The sequence below is a fragment of the Scleropages formosus genome, unplaced genomic scaffold (assembly GCF_900964775.1).
Source record: "Scleropages formosus unplaced genomic scaffold, fSclFor1.1, whole genome shotgun sequence".
Lineage (NCBI taxonomy): Eukaryota > Metazoa > Chordata > Actinopteri > Osteoglossiformes > Osteoglossidae > Scleropages > Scleropages formosus.
Genome location: NW_021641043.1, coordinates 196,866 through 205,367, shown reverse-complemented (window position 1 = coordinate 205,367; position 8,502 = coordinate 196,866). Strand labels below are relative to the sequence as shown.

The 8,502-nt window shown below is 39.9% G+C and overlaps 2 long non-coding RNA genes across 3 annotated transcripts in view; one reads left to right on the top strand and one right to left on the bottom strand.

Annotated features, from left to right (window-relative positions):
• The window catches only part of LOC114909757 (uncharacterized), a 26,356-nt gene extending 24,912 nt beyond the window's left edge, over positions 1 to 1,444 (bottom strand). The window contains exons 1-2 of the long non-coding RNA XR_003797383.1: positions 1,340 to 1,444; positions 1,161 to 1,252 (exon numbers count right to left, since the gene is read on the bottom strand). This is a non-coding gene — a long non-coding RNA (uncharacterized LOC114909757). The remainder of the gene's footprint in view (positions 1 to 1,160; positions 1,253 to 1,339) is intronic.
• A 799-nt stretch (positions 1,445 to 2,243) lies between these two features.
• LOC114909760 (uncharacterized) lies at positions 2,244 to 4,203 on the top strand. 2 transcript variants are annotated; one of them, XR_003797387.1, is made up of 3 exons: positions 2,244 to 2,389; positions 2,476 to 2,567; positions 4,171 to 4,203. It is a non-coding gene; the product is annotated as an uncharacterized LOC114909760 (long non-coding RNA). The 2 variants fall into 2 exon arrangements; XR_003797386.1 differs by having other exon boundaries at positions 4,163 to 4,197.
• Positions 4,204 to 8,502: the final 4,299 nt, after the last annotated feature.

The following is an 8,502-nucleotide window of genomic DNA, read 5'->3' as shown; positions in this document are numbered from 1 at the left end:
TTCTGGCCTTCCCGAATGGAGAAGCCATTAGAAGAAGCCATTTTAAAGCCATCATTGTCCACGATGACTCTGAGCTTCATATGCCGTGCCGTTAAAATGTTGTTAAATCAATATTTGGTAATGTTGTTACTTCAGTACAACATTTTCACAGTTCACTCAAAACATGAAGAGTTTAGCTGTCTACACATGACCTGTGACAGGTTGACTCTATGCTGCAATTAGCCATTATACTATAGGAAAAACAAAGACACAGAACCACATCTAGCAAGAAGCTGAAAGTTGAAGAAGGTGAAAGAAATGTGTACCGGTACTTTTTTCAGCATGAATGTAAACAGCACTTCAGTGTGAATATAAGATGACGACTTACTGTGTTGAGCTCCTCCTTCTTCCCTATATAGTTTTCCTTCAATTTCACTTTTTTTAATGGTCATTTGCTGTACCATAACCGGGGTAACCAATAAAGAAGAAAAAAACTGATACCACACAATTACAGAAATTTATCCGCAGCTGTTGCAGATCTATGGAGTTGTGGTTTAAAAACATTGTTTTAAACTGAATGACCGCTGAAATACTGCTGCCATCAGTATCGCTTTTTAAGTGTTTGTTAAATGCACTTACTAAAACAATATGGGATCCCAAAAGTTCTGTTCCACATTACACCAAGATTAGACATGAAGAAGCCTGCAATTGAAATAAACTAAAAATGAACAGGAATAGCTAAATGGCACGCCTGTTCACAAAGAAAATGTAGTTGTCCAGTTAGTAATGACTAACTTGTGTGTCTACAACATGCCTGTGTGACTCACATCAGGTCACTTACTTGTGAAGATGTTAAGTCCAAATTTTCGTTATTTACATATGAAATATGCAACAAATGCCAGTTTTTAGGAGAGAAGACAATTTTCAGCAATGATTCTTTTGTTTATTAACTTATATTATTTCTTAATTCACTGGTGGAATATTTTCTAGCAAAGTCAAAGTGTAATTTCTCTGATTGATGAGCGTAATTTTTACGAAATCACTTACAGCATTTAGAAATTATGCTTTCAAGCTAAAACTTAACTATCACATAGACAACTTGTAGTACTTTGGTTTGATAGTACATTAGAATTTCTGATGAAAGCAGAGCCAAAACAGAACTAAAAAAAACGTTAACCTACCAGCTAGCAAAAAATCGGATATCTCGACGTCCCCGCGTCGTGTGCCCACCATTTCACAACCTTGACTGGTAGCAGCTCCGACCACGTTAAGTCTAAGACATATACTGTATTTAAGTATAAAAAAAAAAAAAAAAAAAAAAATTACACACCCATGGCATGGCTACAAATTGCTTACTTACCAAAAATGAGGATCCTTGGACAGGGTTATACCGAATTTACGTAACGCGCAGTACTGTTGCAAACCCTTGATAGTGAAAAAGATCCCCACCTCCACGACATAAAAAAGCGGGAAAACGTATATATAGACATGCGCAGAGAGAACAGTATGTCGAAAGTTCATTGAACAGTTTTTTCAAATTACCTTTAATTGAATAAAATTTACTTGTTTTCAATATAGCAAGTACATTTTTAAATTAATTTAAAAACATCTGTAGTATTAAATTACACATTAAAATCTATAAATTAAAAGTTCCCAAAAGCGACTCTTTCACGATGTGAGTTCTTCTTGCATACATCTATGCATACCGAAAATTTCGAAATGGTGGGCACAAGAAAACGCGGGGATGAGATAATCCGAGTTTGCTAGCTGGTAGGTTAACGTTTTTTTAGTTCTGTTTATTATGCTCTGCTTTGTTTCATCAGAAATTCTAATGTACTAACCAAAGTACTACAAGTTGTCTGTGTCATAGTTAAGTTTAGCTTTGAAAGCATAATTTCTAAATGCTGCAAGTGATTTCGTAAAAATTATAGCTCATCAGAGAAATTACACACTTGCTAGAAAATATTCCACCAGTGAATTAAGAAATAACCTAACCTACCAGCTAGAAAACTCGGATTATCTCATCCCCGCGTTTTCTTGTGCCCACCATTTCGAAATTTTCGGTATGCATAGTAGATGTATGCAAGAAGAACTCACATCGTGAAAGAGTCGCTTTTGGGAACTTTTAATTTATAGATTTTAATGTGTAATTTAATACTACAGATGTTTTTAAATTAATTTAAAAATGTACTTGCTATATTGAAAACAAGTAAATTTTATTCAATTAAAGGTAATTTGAAAAAACTGTTCAATGAACTTTCGACATACTGTTCTCTCTGCGCATGTCTATATACGTTTTCCCGCTTTTTTGTGTCGTGGAGGTGGGGATCTTTTTCACTATCAAGGGTTTGCAACAGTACTGCGCGTTACGTAAATTCGGTATAACCCTGTCCAAGGATCCTCATTTTTGGTAAGTAAGCAATTTGTAGCCATGCCATGGGTGTGTAATTTTTTTTTTTTTTTTTTTTTTATACTTAAATACAGTATATGTCTTAGACTTAACGTGGTCGGAGCTGCTACCAGTCAAGGTTGTGAAATGGTGGGCACACGACGCGGGGACGTCGAGATATCCGATTTTTTGCTAGCTGGTAGGTTAACGTTTTTTTTAGTTCTGTTTTGTGCTCTGCTTTCATCAGAAATTCTAATGTACTATCAAACCAAAGTACTACAAGTTGTCTATGTGATAGTTAAGTTTTTAGCTTTGAAAGCATAATTTCTAAATGCTGTAAGTGATTTCGTAAAAATTACAGCTCATCAATCAGAGAAATTACACTTTGACTTTGCTAGAAAATATTCCACCAGTGAATTAAGAAATAATATAAGTTAATAAACAAAAGAATCATTGCTGAAAATTGTCTTCTCTCCTAAAAACTGGCATTTGTTGCATATTTCATATGTAAATAACGAAAATTTGGACTTAACATCTTCACAAGTAAGTGACCCGATGTGAGTCACACAGGCATGTTGTAGACACACAAGTTAGTCATTACTAACTGGACAACTACATTTTCTTTGTGAACAGGCTTGCCCATTTAGCTAATTCCTGTTCATTTTTAGTTTATTTCAATTGCAGGCTCTTCATGTCTAATCTTGGTGTAATGTGGAACAGAACTTTTTGGGGATCCCATATTGTTTAGTAAGTGCATTTAACAAACACTTAAAAAGCGATACTGATGGCAGCAGTATTTCAGCGGTCATTCAGTTTAAAACAATGTTTTAAACCACATGTTGGCGCAGCCATCTCTGCGTTTGAGAAGTGGTAAATAGATTATACTTAACGGAGGTAACAAAGTACACGTTCACACCATCTGTTTGCTTAAACCGGAAGGGGAGAACATTTATTTACATACGTGCTTCATCAGAACACATCACGCACAACAAAGGTCATGTGATCGATACTTCACCAACATGAGAGCACACTGAATAGAATCTCCAACACCACAACTCCATAGATCTGCAACAGCTGCGGATAAATTTCTGTAATTGTGTGGTATCAGTTTTTTTCTTTCTTTATTGTTACCACGGTTATGGTACAGCAAATGACCATTAAAAAAAAAAGTGAAATTGAAGGAAAAATATATAGGGAAGAAGGAGGAGCTCAACACCAGTAAGTCGTCATCTTATAATTCACACTGAAGTGCTGTTTACATTCATGCTGAAAAAAGTACCGGTACACATTTCTTTCACCTTCTTCAACTTTCAGCTTCTTGCTAGATGTGGTTCTGTGTCTTTGTTTTTCCTATAGTAGTATAATGGCTAATTGCAGCATAGAGTCAACCTGTCACAGGTCATGTGTAGACAGCTAAACTCTTCATGTTTTGAGTGAACTGTGAAAATGTTGTACTGAAGTAACAACATTACCAAATATTGATTTAACAACATTTTAACGGCACGGCATATGAAGCTCAGAGTCATCGTGGACAATGATGGCTTTAAAATGGCTTCTTCTAATGGCTTCTCCATTCGGGAAGGCCAGAAACTTTAAAGGAGTTTCACAGTACAATTTGCCAAGCATTGGAATTGAACGAGACTTTGGTATTCAGTTCGTGGATCCTGACTTCAGTAATGAATTCATGAATGTTACATCAGTACAAGACATACGGGACAGAAGTACAATCAAGTTAGCGTACATGCTGAGTGATGTGGGTGTGAGTCCATCTTCTTCATTGCAAAATTCTCCCAGCACTTCAGGATCATCTGGAGCACCAAAAAGAGGCCCAACATCTCCCAGTGTGTCCTCATTGTCTTCAACAGACTATGATAACACCATCATTCAGGGACTGAACCGAGAGCGTGTGCATGACCACGTGAGTTCTCTATTCCTTGCTTTCCAAACAATGTACAGGTGCAGCATATACATACGATACAGTGTGATGGATAAAATGAACCACATATTAGCAACAGCTACTGTACACACTCAACATTTCAGTTTCACCAAAGGGGAGTGGGGGGGGGGGGTATTCAAAATGAAACTACGAAAGTAATAAATGTGAGTATTCTTAAATCATTGGACATATGATATGTTTTCAGATAAAGTATATAGGGACATATAAGTTATGTTAAAAAAGCTATGTAAGATACAGTGAAAACCTATAAGCTCTAGTAAGCAAGCTGCTTTTCTCTGATAGTCCAAGGGCTGGTTTAAGGAAAAATGAATATGTTTTGCTGGTGTTGAAAGCTCATATTAAAGATTACATTATCATAGTCTACATGGGTTTATATTTGTGGAAAGTTCAGACTTACCAGTGTCCTGGGGTGGTGTCTGCAGCTCCCTGTTTATAATGCCCGTATTGCTTGTATGAGTTGCTGTAGGTGTATTCTGACTTTGTCGGGTAGGCCCCCGGGCCCCCCATTCCGTTCGGGTTAAACTGGTGGTACGAGTAGGGGTTCACAGATTGTGAGTAGGTCTGGCTCTGATAGTACTCATGTTGGCTGTGCCCCCCCCGTCGGTCCTCTGTAGAAACCCATATCTGTGGCTGAGAAGTCGGGCAAGGTTGGAGAGTCTTTGGATGCAGGGTGGCAGCTCATAGAGTTTGGGATGTCAGTCAAAATGCTGGCGAGCTGCTTTTCAAAAGCTGGTCCACTCATTATTGGTCGCACAGCATCTCCTCCTTCCTGAAAGCAGGCGGTCCGAGTGTGCAGTAGATAGAGAAGGGGAAAGAGCAGTAAAGCAGGACCAAATCCTTCAAAAAACTTCTCTGGTGAAATTCTCTGTGCAGAACTGCATGCACTGGGGCAGCACCCAGCCGAGTAAAACTCTTCGTTATCGAACACTGGGTGGATTCTCTCTTCCTTTCGGCCCAGAAGAAGCCCCCCCCCCCGGTAAAACAGCTCTGTGTCTCCTCCCCTGCTTCAAGCACACAGCAGCACACAACACACACCATCTTGCTGGTGCGATAATTTACTGGAATTATTGCCTTTCTATCTAAGGTAAATTCGTGTTCACCCGTAAGATGCACATTTGGTTTGCGTTGAGCATACAACTGTAATTGAGCATAACGCTTTTGGAAAAGGAGCCAAAGTATCATTCTGCCGACACATTATTTATATTAGTGGGATGACCTTTTCAGTGTGAGTCACCCTGCTACCATGGCCTTCCTATATTGAGTTCATTGTCTGTGACTTGATATGTCTCCGGAACCTATTCCCTCGGTCTAAGAGCTCGGAACAGAGTTCCGGTGGTGTTGTTGAACTCTGTTTTCTCTGAGCATATTCGGTGGAACCTGATGAGTTGGGACTTGATCAATCCTTGGAAGGTGCGTTTGGGCTGGAAGCTGGATTTGTGCGGTAGACAGTGTGTGTCAGTGCTTTTAAAGTAAACCTTGGTCTCGAGTGTTTTTAAAGCCACCTTGAGGTTTACTGTAATGGACTGTGGTGTCCAGGAAGTTTACTTCCTGTGTGTCTCAGTGTTGTTTTATTGTTATTTTGGAGTGGTGTGTGTGTGTTCATGAGTGTGTCAAAATCCTCGTGGCCATGGTGCCAGACCCTGAAAATGTCACCCAGGTATCTGTAGCACTGGAGTGGTCTGTTTGGGCATTTCATAAATAGAGTTTCCTCCCAGTCTGCCATGTAGATGCTCGCGTAGACCAAGGGCAAATTTTTCTTTTTTTTTTTTTTAAACCCATTGCTGTCCGCTGTATCTGTAGGTAGACTTGTTTGTTAAATTCAGAATTATTCCTGATGACACTGATTTCCAGTAATTGTAGGAGTTCAGTGTCTGGTCCATTGTGGTCTGGGTACCTTAGAATGGTGTTCTTTACTGCTCTCAGGCCCAGGTCTGTTGCAATGTTCGTGTATAGGCTGTTGATATCACTGGTGAACAGAGATCCTACACTTCGCAGCTAGCCTGTCTTCCTGTCATGGCCTCTCCATCAAAGTGGGAAACTCGTTCATTTTGCCTACTTCCTTAGCTAAGAGTCTGGGAGTGATGCTTGACTTAAGTCTGTCTGCGCTCCATTCTGAGCAGCATGATGAAATCTCGCGCCATTACGTCAATCATCCCCTTGTCCAGCGTATCCGTGCTGTATACGCTACCTGCCCATTGGTCACTTAGTTGCGTTCTTAGTTTTATTTCTTCTGCTTCTGTTAGGAAAAAACGGACTATATATAGGGTTCAGTGCTATCCACGGTTTCAGGCATCCAGCGGGGGCCTCGGAACATATCTCCTGTGCATAAGAGGGTGCAACTGTCTCTTTACCCCCTATATTTAATTGCACAATTTTATAACTTATAGTAATTTATTGTACTTTGAAGTAGTCTTTGAAAATTACTGTGTGGTGTGTTTGTATTTATCATCTTTTTTTGGTTTATTGTAGTAGAGTTTTCATTACATATGTGGGTGTTTTCTTACCAATTTAAAATTGTTTTTATTTGGTGTATTTGGTTATTTGCATTGTTTATATATCGTATCAAAATGTCTAAATGGGGGAGATGATGTGAAAAGAGAAACATGCAAAGAAAATGATAGTTAAGGTGTACAGCAACACCTTGGGAACAGGCCAGGGAACCGCCTCTCTTGTGCAGTAGAGTTGCCGGACAAGTTTATTTGTGTCTTTTTGCCATGGGGTATGTTTTTTTTTTGTGTGTTTTAAAGATTCCATCATGTAATGTTTACACTGCAGAGACTCATGGACATAGTCAGGAAGCAAGGCAAATGGTCAGACATCAAGAACAAACAACAGGGAACAGGATAAATGCTGTTAGCATAGCAAAGCCAGATGTCTCAACGAGATGTGTGGCTGAGGAGTGTCTTCTAAAGACAAGTATGCTGATTACCGTCAAGCGTTTAATCGGAGCCAGGTGCTGCCGATTGTGGTGCGGGTGGGGATGTGACAGTTTTAGTAGTGGCATGCCACTTTTTATTGTTTATTTATTGAGTAAAGATTTTTAAACAGTTTAAGCGATGGATGGGGAAATTTTCTGTGCCGCACTGGGCAGTTTGTTGCACCAGACACTTTTAATGTTCTGGTAATCCACTCTGATCCATGGGGGGGATGAAGGTTTCAAAGATTTGAACCTTGGGGTGCGCTTTTAATTTGCTTTAAGTGGTTCCAATGTTCTCATAATCACCAGCAGTTTGTGCTGAAATCCAGCAACTGAATCCCTTCATTCTCATCCAGGGTTGGTTTTTTTTTTTAATAGCCGTATTCCAAGAATGAGGAGTACAGGCTTTTTTCAGCATGTTATTAATTACTGGCATTGTAATGACCATTGGAGGCAATATTCTAAATGACCATAAAGGGCGCAACTTTGGACAAACCCAGCTCTATTCGCCACACCTGTATTCAATCGAAGTCTTTAACAGAGTGAAGCAGAACAATAAAATTCACCTCAGGGATTGGTTCTTGTCCTTTACCCTTCGGATCTCCCCCATGGCTCTTTGAACCACACCCGCAACAACCGACTGGAAGAGTATCTGTGGTCAGCATCCATCTGAATTGGAAAAGAATCTTCTGGTAAACTACTCCAAAATGATACATGGATCTACAGAAAAATATCTGAGTGAAGTATTTACGTGAGCATTTTAATAGCAAAATGACAACCCATTATTTACAATTACTGCAGCTGATCTAATGTTTTTACCTTGTCATTGTGGAATCTCACAAAAACTTCACACCCCTCCTCGCACTTGTCCTTGATCCTTACTTTGTTCTTGCCATCTCTTTTATATCTTCTGTGTCTGACTTTCTAACCCTACCTTGGGTCCTCAAAATTAGCTCCTGCCCCCCCCAGTGGATATCAGCTCTGTGTTGCTGATAGAAAGGCTGCACTTGCATGCTAAATGGTTTTCTCTGGAAACCATGACAAGCATTAGTAAATTAAAATTCACACACGTACACGTTTTCAGAACCGCTTGTCTCATACGGGGTCGCGGGGAACCGGAGCCAACCCGGTGACGCAGGGCGTAAAGCCGGAGAGGGAGGGGACACACCCAGGACGGGACGCCAGTCCATCGCAAGGCACCCCAAGCAAGACTTGAACCCCAGACCCACCGCAGAGCAGGACTGTGGTCCAACCCACTGC